Source organism: Bubalus kerabau, chromosome 21 (genome assembly GCF_029407905.1).
Source record: "Bubalus kerabau isolate K-KA32 ecotype Philippines breed swamp buffalo chromosome 21, PCC_UOA_SB_1v2, whole genome shotgun sequence".
NCBI lineage: Eukaryota > Metazoa > Chordata > Mammalia > Artiodactyla > Bovidae > Bubalus > Bubalus kerabau.
Genome location: NC_073644.1, coordinates 64,133,099 through 64,140,835, shown reverse-complemented (window position 1 = coordinate 64,140,835; position 7,737 = coordinate 64,133,099).

Below are 7,737 nucleotides of genomic sequence, written 5' to 3'. Positions count from 1 at the left end.
TTCCCTTTTCAGCAGTGCTGCCCTTGACATCTCACTCCAGCTGCACCTTAAAATCAGAGCCACAGGAAGAGCGTGTCAGGGGGACGTTTCTCGTTTTTCCACGTTGGAGACTGGTGCCCACAGCCTGAGTGCTCATATAAAGGTTGCAGGAGCCCGGGGGGACTGAGTGACAGGCCAGTGAGAGGCTGGACTGGCCTCCTGCTCAAACTCAGGGTGACGAGGGCGGGAGGACTTTATCTGTCCACCACTTGCGGAGTCTCTTTTATTCAGTTCAGTTCAGTCACTCAGTCGTGTTTTACTCTTTGTGACCCCATGAATCACAGCACTCCAGGCCTCACTGTCCATCACCAACTCCCGGAGTTCACTCAGACTCACGTCCATCGAGTCAGTGATGCCATCCAGCCATCTCATCCTCTGTCGTCCCCTTCTCCTCCTGCCCCCAATCCCTCCCAGCATCAGGGTCTTTTCCAATGAGTCAACTCTTCGCATGAGGTGGCCAAAGTACTGGAATTTCAGCTTCAGCATCAGTCCTTCCAAAGAAATCCCAGGACTGATCTCCTTCAGAATGGACTGGTTGGATCTCCTTGCAGTCCAAGGGACTCTCAAGAGTATTCTCCAACACCACCGTTCAAAAGCATCAATTCTTTGGTGCTGAGCTTTCTTCACAGTCCAACTCTCACATCCATACATGACCACTGGAAAAACCACAGCCTTGGCTAGACAGACCTTTGTTGGCAAAGTAATGTCTCTGCTGTCTAGGTTGGTCATAACTTTCCTTCCAAGGAGGAAGCGTCTTTTAATTTTACGGCTGCAATCACCATCTGCAGTGATTTTGGAGCCCCCCAAAATAAAGTCTGACACTGTTTCCACTGTTTCCCCATCTATTTCCCATGAAGTGATGGGACCGGATGCCATTATCTTCGTTTTACGAATGTTGAGCTTTAAGCCATCTTTTTCACTCTCATCAAGAGGCTTTTTAGTTCCTCTTTACTTTCTGCCATAAGGGTGGTGTCATCTGCATATCTGAGGTTATTGATATTTCTCCTGGCAATCTTGATTCCAGCATGTGCTTCTTCCAGCCCAGTGTTTCTCATGATGTACTCTGCATATAAGTTAAATAAGCAGGGTGACAATATACAGCCTTGACGTACTCCTTTTCCTGTTTGGAACCAGTCTGTTGTTCCATGTCCAGTTCTAACTGTTGCTTCCTGACCTGCATATAGGTTTCTCAAGAGGCAGGTCAGGTGGTCTGGTATTCCCATCTCTTTCAGAATTTTCCACAGTTTATTGTGATCCACACAGTCAAAGGCTTTGGCATAGTCAATAAAGCAGAAATAGATGTTTTTCTGGAACTCTCTTCCTTTTTCCATGATCCAGAGGATGTTGGCAATTTGGTCTCTGGTTCCTCTGCCTTTTCTAAAATCAGCTTGAACATCTGGAAGTTCACAGTTCACATATTACTGAAGCCTGGCTTGGAGAATTTTGAGCATTACTTTACTAGCGTGTGAGATGAGTGCAATCATGCAGTAGTTTGAGCATTCTTTAGCATTGCCTTTCTTTGGGATTGGAATGAAAACTGACCTTTTCCAGTCCTGTGGCCACTGCTGAGTTTTCCAAATTTGCTGGCATATTGAGTGCAGCACTTTCACAGCATCATCATTCAGGATTTGAAATAGCTCCACTGGAATTCCATCACCTCCACTAGCTTTGTTCATAGTGATGCTTTCTAAGGCCCACTTGACTTCACATTCCAGGATGTCTGGCTCTAGGTGAGTGATCACACCATCGTGATTATCTTTTATTAACAATCTAATAATGAGGGACGCTTTCATTATGGCTCTTCTAGAAGCCTGAGGGAAACAGTCTGTACTGGTTTACTATCCTGCTGTGCAAATCAGAACATCAGCATCAGGGCTGGAGGGGAGTGTAAACGATCCCCACCATTGTTCCAGATGGGGGAGATGTCCTCTGAGCTTTGGAAATCTCCAGAGGAGAATCTTCCACGATCAACTCTTTCAGCTCATCCAAAGTTTAATAATTATCTTTGCTAAGAAATTATTCTTTCTTTAATACAAATCCTTTCTCCTGTGAACTTGTCTCTTACGGGTGTCCTTAGAGCCAAAAAGGGTTTCCCTAGTAGCTCAAAGGGTAAAGAATCTGCCCACAATGCGGGAGACCCGGGTTTGATCCCTGGGTGGGGAAGACTCCCTGGAGAATGAAATGGCAACCCACTGCAGTATTCCTTCCTGGAGAATCCCATGGACAGAGGAGCCTGATGGGCTACAGTCCATGGGGTCACAAAGAGTCAGACACGACTGAGTGACTAACACTAATAAACTTAGAGCTAAAAGCACCACCATCCTTACTATGTTTTAATGTACATTTCTTAATCGAAGGAGAGAATTCTTTCATTTTTCCTCATTTTCCAACCTTTAGAATCTAACTTTTCTATCCTCTTTTGTGAAACTGGAAAGGGACAACAAAGGGTTGTATATTTCCAACCCTGGTAATATACAAATCACATTTCCAGGTCAACATTTTTGTTAAAAAAAAGAATAAACAATTTGTTTTTCCAGTAATTGGTTACATGGACAGGGAAACTACATATCTCATTGTCAGAAAGCCCGGGTTTAGTTATCAGCACTTCAGTGAGCAAGGAACTATCGGAAGGTCTAGCTCACTGGTTCTGAGGCTTTAGTGTGAATCAGCCATAAGGGCTCGGGTTGTCAGGTACGGACATGCGAGTTGGACCATAAAGAAGGTTGAGTGCCGAAGAACTGATGCTTCTCAACTGTGATGTTGGAGAAGACTGTTGAGAGTCCCTTGGACTGCAAGGAGATCAAACCAGTCCATCCTAAAGGAAATCAACCTGAATGTTCATTGGAAGGACTGATTCTGAAGCTGAAACTCCAATACTTTGGCCACCCGATACGAAGAGCCGACTCATTGGGAAAGATTGAAGGCAGGAGGAGAGGCGGGCAACAGAGGATGAGATGGTTGGATGGCATCATTGACTCGATGGACGTGAGTTTGAGCAAACTCTAGGAGATGTGAAGGATAGGGAAGCCTGGTGTGCTGCAGTCCATGGGGTCTCAAAGAGTCCCAAAAGACTGAGCAACTGAACAATTGGTACCCAGGTTCTGTGACTGCTGATCCAGACCACACTTTGAGAACCCTTGGACCAATATCTGCATCGACTCCCCCATGGAATAAAAACCTACTGCATCAGAATCAGCTGGGGAAGCTTAAAAATGTACAAATATCTACAGGGCTGAGGACTCTGGCACTGCAACAAGCATTTCACGGAAATCTTCTTGCTAAAATCTGAGAATCCTTGGTCTGTGGTTTTGACGCTTTAAAGAGCTTTGGGTTTGAGGCCTGTGGTTCTCAGCGTGTGTGGTCCCTGAACCAACAGCGTCAGCACCACCTGGGAGCTTGTTAAAGATGCAAACGTCATCGTGGGTTTTTCTTTTCTTTTTAAAATTTTGTTCTAATAGTGTGGTGGGTTTTGCCATACATTGACATGAATCAGCCACGGGAGCACATGTGTCCCCATCCCAAACCCCCTCCCACCTCCCTCCCCACCCCATCCCTCTGGGTTGTCCCAGAGCACTGGCTTTGAGTGCCCTGCTTCATGCATCGAACTTGGACTGGTCGTCTGTCTCACAAACGGTAGTATTCATGTTTCAGTGCTGTTCTCTCAAATCATCGCAGCCTCGCCATCGCATTCCAACAGGCCCTGCAAGGGCTTCTGAGGCAGAAGACGTTCGAGCCACAGACACAGGCTGAGCGCACAGAAAGCGTCAATCTCTCACTACTTCCCCTGCTTCTGCTTTTTCCCAGTTTTGTTCTGTTTCACAAGAGAACATATTAGTTCATTATTTGGCAAGTTCCTAAACGTCAAGGAGTTGACAGGCCAGGTGGGGAAGACGGCCTGGGAAAGACTTCTGAGCTTGAAGGAAGCTTACGACCCAGGGATTGAACCCAGGTCTCCCATTTCTCAGGCAGATTCTTTACTGTCTGAGCCACCAGGGAAGCCCTTACCTACCACATTATGGGTTAAATTTTTTTTTTTTTACTTTAAAACATACTTTAAATATTTTTTTTACTTTAAGACATAAAATTTCCCATTTTGATCACGTCTAAGTGTACAGTCCAGTGGCACTAAGCACACGCACACCGCTGTGCACCCTTCACCACCGCGCCTCTAGGACTCCTTCCACCACCTAAACTGAGACTCGGGCTTCCCAGGTGGCTCAGCGGTAAAGAATCAGCCTGCCAGGCAGGAGACGCAGGCTTGATCCTTGGGTGGGGAGGACCCCCGGGGGAGGAAATGGCAACCCACTCCAGTATTCTTGCCTGGAGAATCCCATGGACAGAGGAGCCTGGTGGACAACAGCCCACGGGGTCGCAAAGAGTCGGACGTGACTTAGTGAGGAAACAACAACAACAGAACCGCGGTCCCCACTGAGCACTTCTCCTCCATCTGCCCTTCCCTCCAAGCCCCAGGCAGCCACCATTTGCTCTCTGCTTCTATGAATCTGACTGTTGCAGGTACTTCATACGAGCAGAATCAGGTGGTACGTGTCCCTCTGTGACTGGCTTATCCCCCAGCTTCGTGTCCTCGGGGCTCACGCAAGCCGCAGCCTGTGTCAGAATTTCCTTCCTCTGTCAGGCTAGTATCCCCCTGCAGGACACGTTCTGTTTAGCTCCTCCCGCGTCAGCGGGCAGTTGGGCTGTTTCCCTCTGTGCCTGCCGTGGATCGTGCCACCGTAAACACACGCGTATTCAGAACCCATGCGGGCATCCACCCAGCCTCCCCCACTGGGCCCAGTGAGGCTCTCCCGCCTGCAGACTGTCCCGTCTTGTCCCGGAGCCCAACTCGGCAAAGGCAGGAACTGGGTCATAACCTGGTGGTGGAGCAGGAAGGCACTGCCTCGGGCGTGGGTTCTGGGGCCCCGGGACAGCCACTGTATCTCACGCGGGAGCCCAACTCTTCCTCCTGAAAGCCCTCCCTCACACAGTACTTCTTCCACAAGGACAGGGGATGCGTCTTCCTGAGTTGCGGCGGTGTCCCCAGCCCCCAGGATGCGGTCCAGCCACGAACAGGAGCTCAGAGAAGATGCCAATAGTGGACCAAACCAGGGCCTGTGGGCCAGGAGCGACTCCCGGGTCACCGGGTCTCTGTCCTGCCCCCGGGTCAGGACCAGCTCTCACCTCAGCCCTGCGGCTCATGCTGCCACACGCGCAGTCCAGCCTGGACGCCAGGTCTCTCCAGGGGCCAAAGTGTGAAAGCGTTAGTTGCTCCGTCGTGTCCGACTCTTTGTGACCCCGTGGGCTGTAGGCCACCAGGCTCCTCTGTCCATGGGATTCTCCAGGCAAGAATACTGGAGTGGGTTGCCATTCCTTTGTCCAGGGGATCTTCCCCACCTGGGAATCGAACCTGCATCTCCTATCTTGCAGGCAGATTCTCTACCATCTGCACCACCAGGGTCTTCCTCTAAAGGCCCAGTCTTTTCTTGTTAATATTCAGACGTGTTCCCTGGTCCCAACGGTTAGCTGGGGTTCTATGCGGACTGCCGCCCAGTGGGAGCTTTTCAGACTTCTGACTCACACCCCTGCCTCCTGCCCCAGCAACGGTGGGGTTCCTGCTTGGCCGTCCCTTTGGCCCCTGGGAGCTGTGACTCAAAGTCCACACAGGCTGAGTCCCCCGCCTGCTCAGTATGAGGTCTGGAGCTCAGGTCCTGAAGAAAGGCGGGAGAACCACCCGCCGGTTGCCGGCCACGGGAGTCCAGGCTGACTTCTGGGCGGCAGAGGGCAGCCGTGACATACAAAGTCAGCCGGACGGAGAAGCCACACCTGGGGCAGGTGTGGTAGAATCAGGAGATGGTGGGGGAGGAGGGCGTTTTGCAGGACTCTGGGTTCTCATCGGCCGCTCAGACTAATGTCTGGGGAGCCTACTAATGTACAGATAACGTTTACCAAAGGTTGCTTCTTCAGTTACCTTGAATTTGTAGTTCAAGTTCTTTGGTGGGGAATTAAAAATTCTAGAGGATAGTGGAAAGATAATTCCTGACAGTTTAAGTTCGTCATTTCATACTCCCATTCACCATACTCCATCTAGATGCTTCTATCCATAACAAAAGTTTGATATTTGAGCTATAAGGCAAAGGATGGCCATAGTGTCCTGACATAGTGAACTCTGTGCTAATTCAAGACTGCCTCCTGGAGACTTACACTGGAGACAGTACTAGGAGAAGGAATCTGGAAGAAAATGTTAAGGGCTGGGTCTGCAATAAAGGGTGGAATGCAAAGCGTTTAGAGGCAAAGCATTTGCTGGAATTCTTCTCCTGAAACCCCGGAGGATTTGCTGTGTGGGTATGAGACACATAAATTCTAAGAGTGTATCATTTTCATTTTATAATATTTACTGAAAACTATGAATTCATAGCACTGTACTGGAAGTTTCTTTTATGATTGACCTCCTAACATGGAGCTTAATATCGTCTGTTGGCCAGGCTAACTTTAATTTGTATATTAAGCAAAAGCAGTGAAGTCTGTGACTTTCAAGTACCACTTGGTTGCCCGCAGCACAATGAAGTATTCAGAAACATTAATATGACAGGCAATACTTACTGGATACATTACTGCTTGTAGCCTCTGTGCTGCTGCACATAAAACATTAAGGCAAAGTATATTTTCTGAACCCATTTTGACACACACACAGTGTTTGGAAGAGAGGAAAGAGACGGGTGCTATTTTGGGATCTGTCCTTTCAAAGAACAGCAGCTAAATGATGAGAAAGCAAGCAGAACCAATTTTAGAATGAAAGGATGGGTAGGTAGGAGGGACAAGATGACACAGGCTTGAAAGGATGAATAAGACACAGTCTTTGCTCTTAATTGGCTAGCATTCCAGTGGTGGGGGTGGGCCCGCTATTCCAAAATAGTAGTGACCATCCTTTCTAAATTCAAACTGGGGACACATGGCCTGAAAAGAAGGGGTGCCTTTTATGGGGACAAGTGGACCGAATGTTTGAAATGTCAGCGGATTTAAGACACGTGGTTGCCATACTTAGGACAGAAGACCAAGGAAGGAAAGCTGTTTAGGAGTCCACGTGGAGCCCACGTAGCTTCCGGGAGAAAAGGCCCAGGGGCCACTCTCTCCTTAACCCCCGGCCTCCTGACTGGCTGCTCTCTGCTGGGAACTGAGTTAAGGGCTGGGGTGGAAGCACCCCGGGCCCGCCACACACTCCCCTCTGACTGGTCAGGCATCCCCGTGCAGGTCTGGCGTGGGTCTTGAAGAGACCTCATTCTTTGGGATCAAACACACATGGGCTGTGAGGCTGTTATGCTGCCACGGTGCCATCAAAAGCACTGGCTATACCCCCTTTTTTTAACTTCAAGAAATACAGATTTAAAACAATTCTTTAATGCAATATTCTCTATCTATTAAACGAAAAGGAGACGGGCAGAAGAAAGGAAGCAGGGGGCAGGGTCCACCAGCAACAAGAAGGGAAAAAAAAGAAAGGAAAAACTCCATTAAGCCCAAAGAGAAATGGGTAATTAATAAATTGCTAATGCTACTAAGGGGGCATCCGGTGGCTCAGCGATAAAGAACCCGCCTGCCAAGGTAGCAAGTGAGGGTTCGATCCCTGGGTTGGGAAGATCCCCTGGAGAAGGGAATGGCAACCCACTGCAGTATTATTGCCTGGGGAATCCCATGGACAGAAGAGCC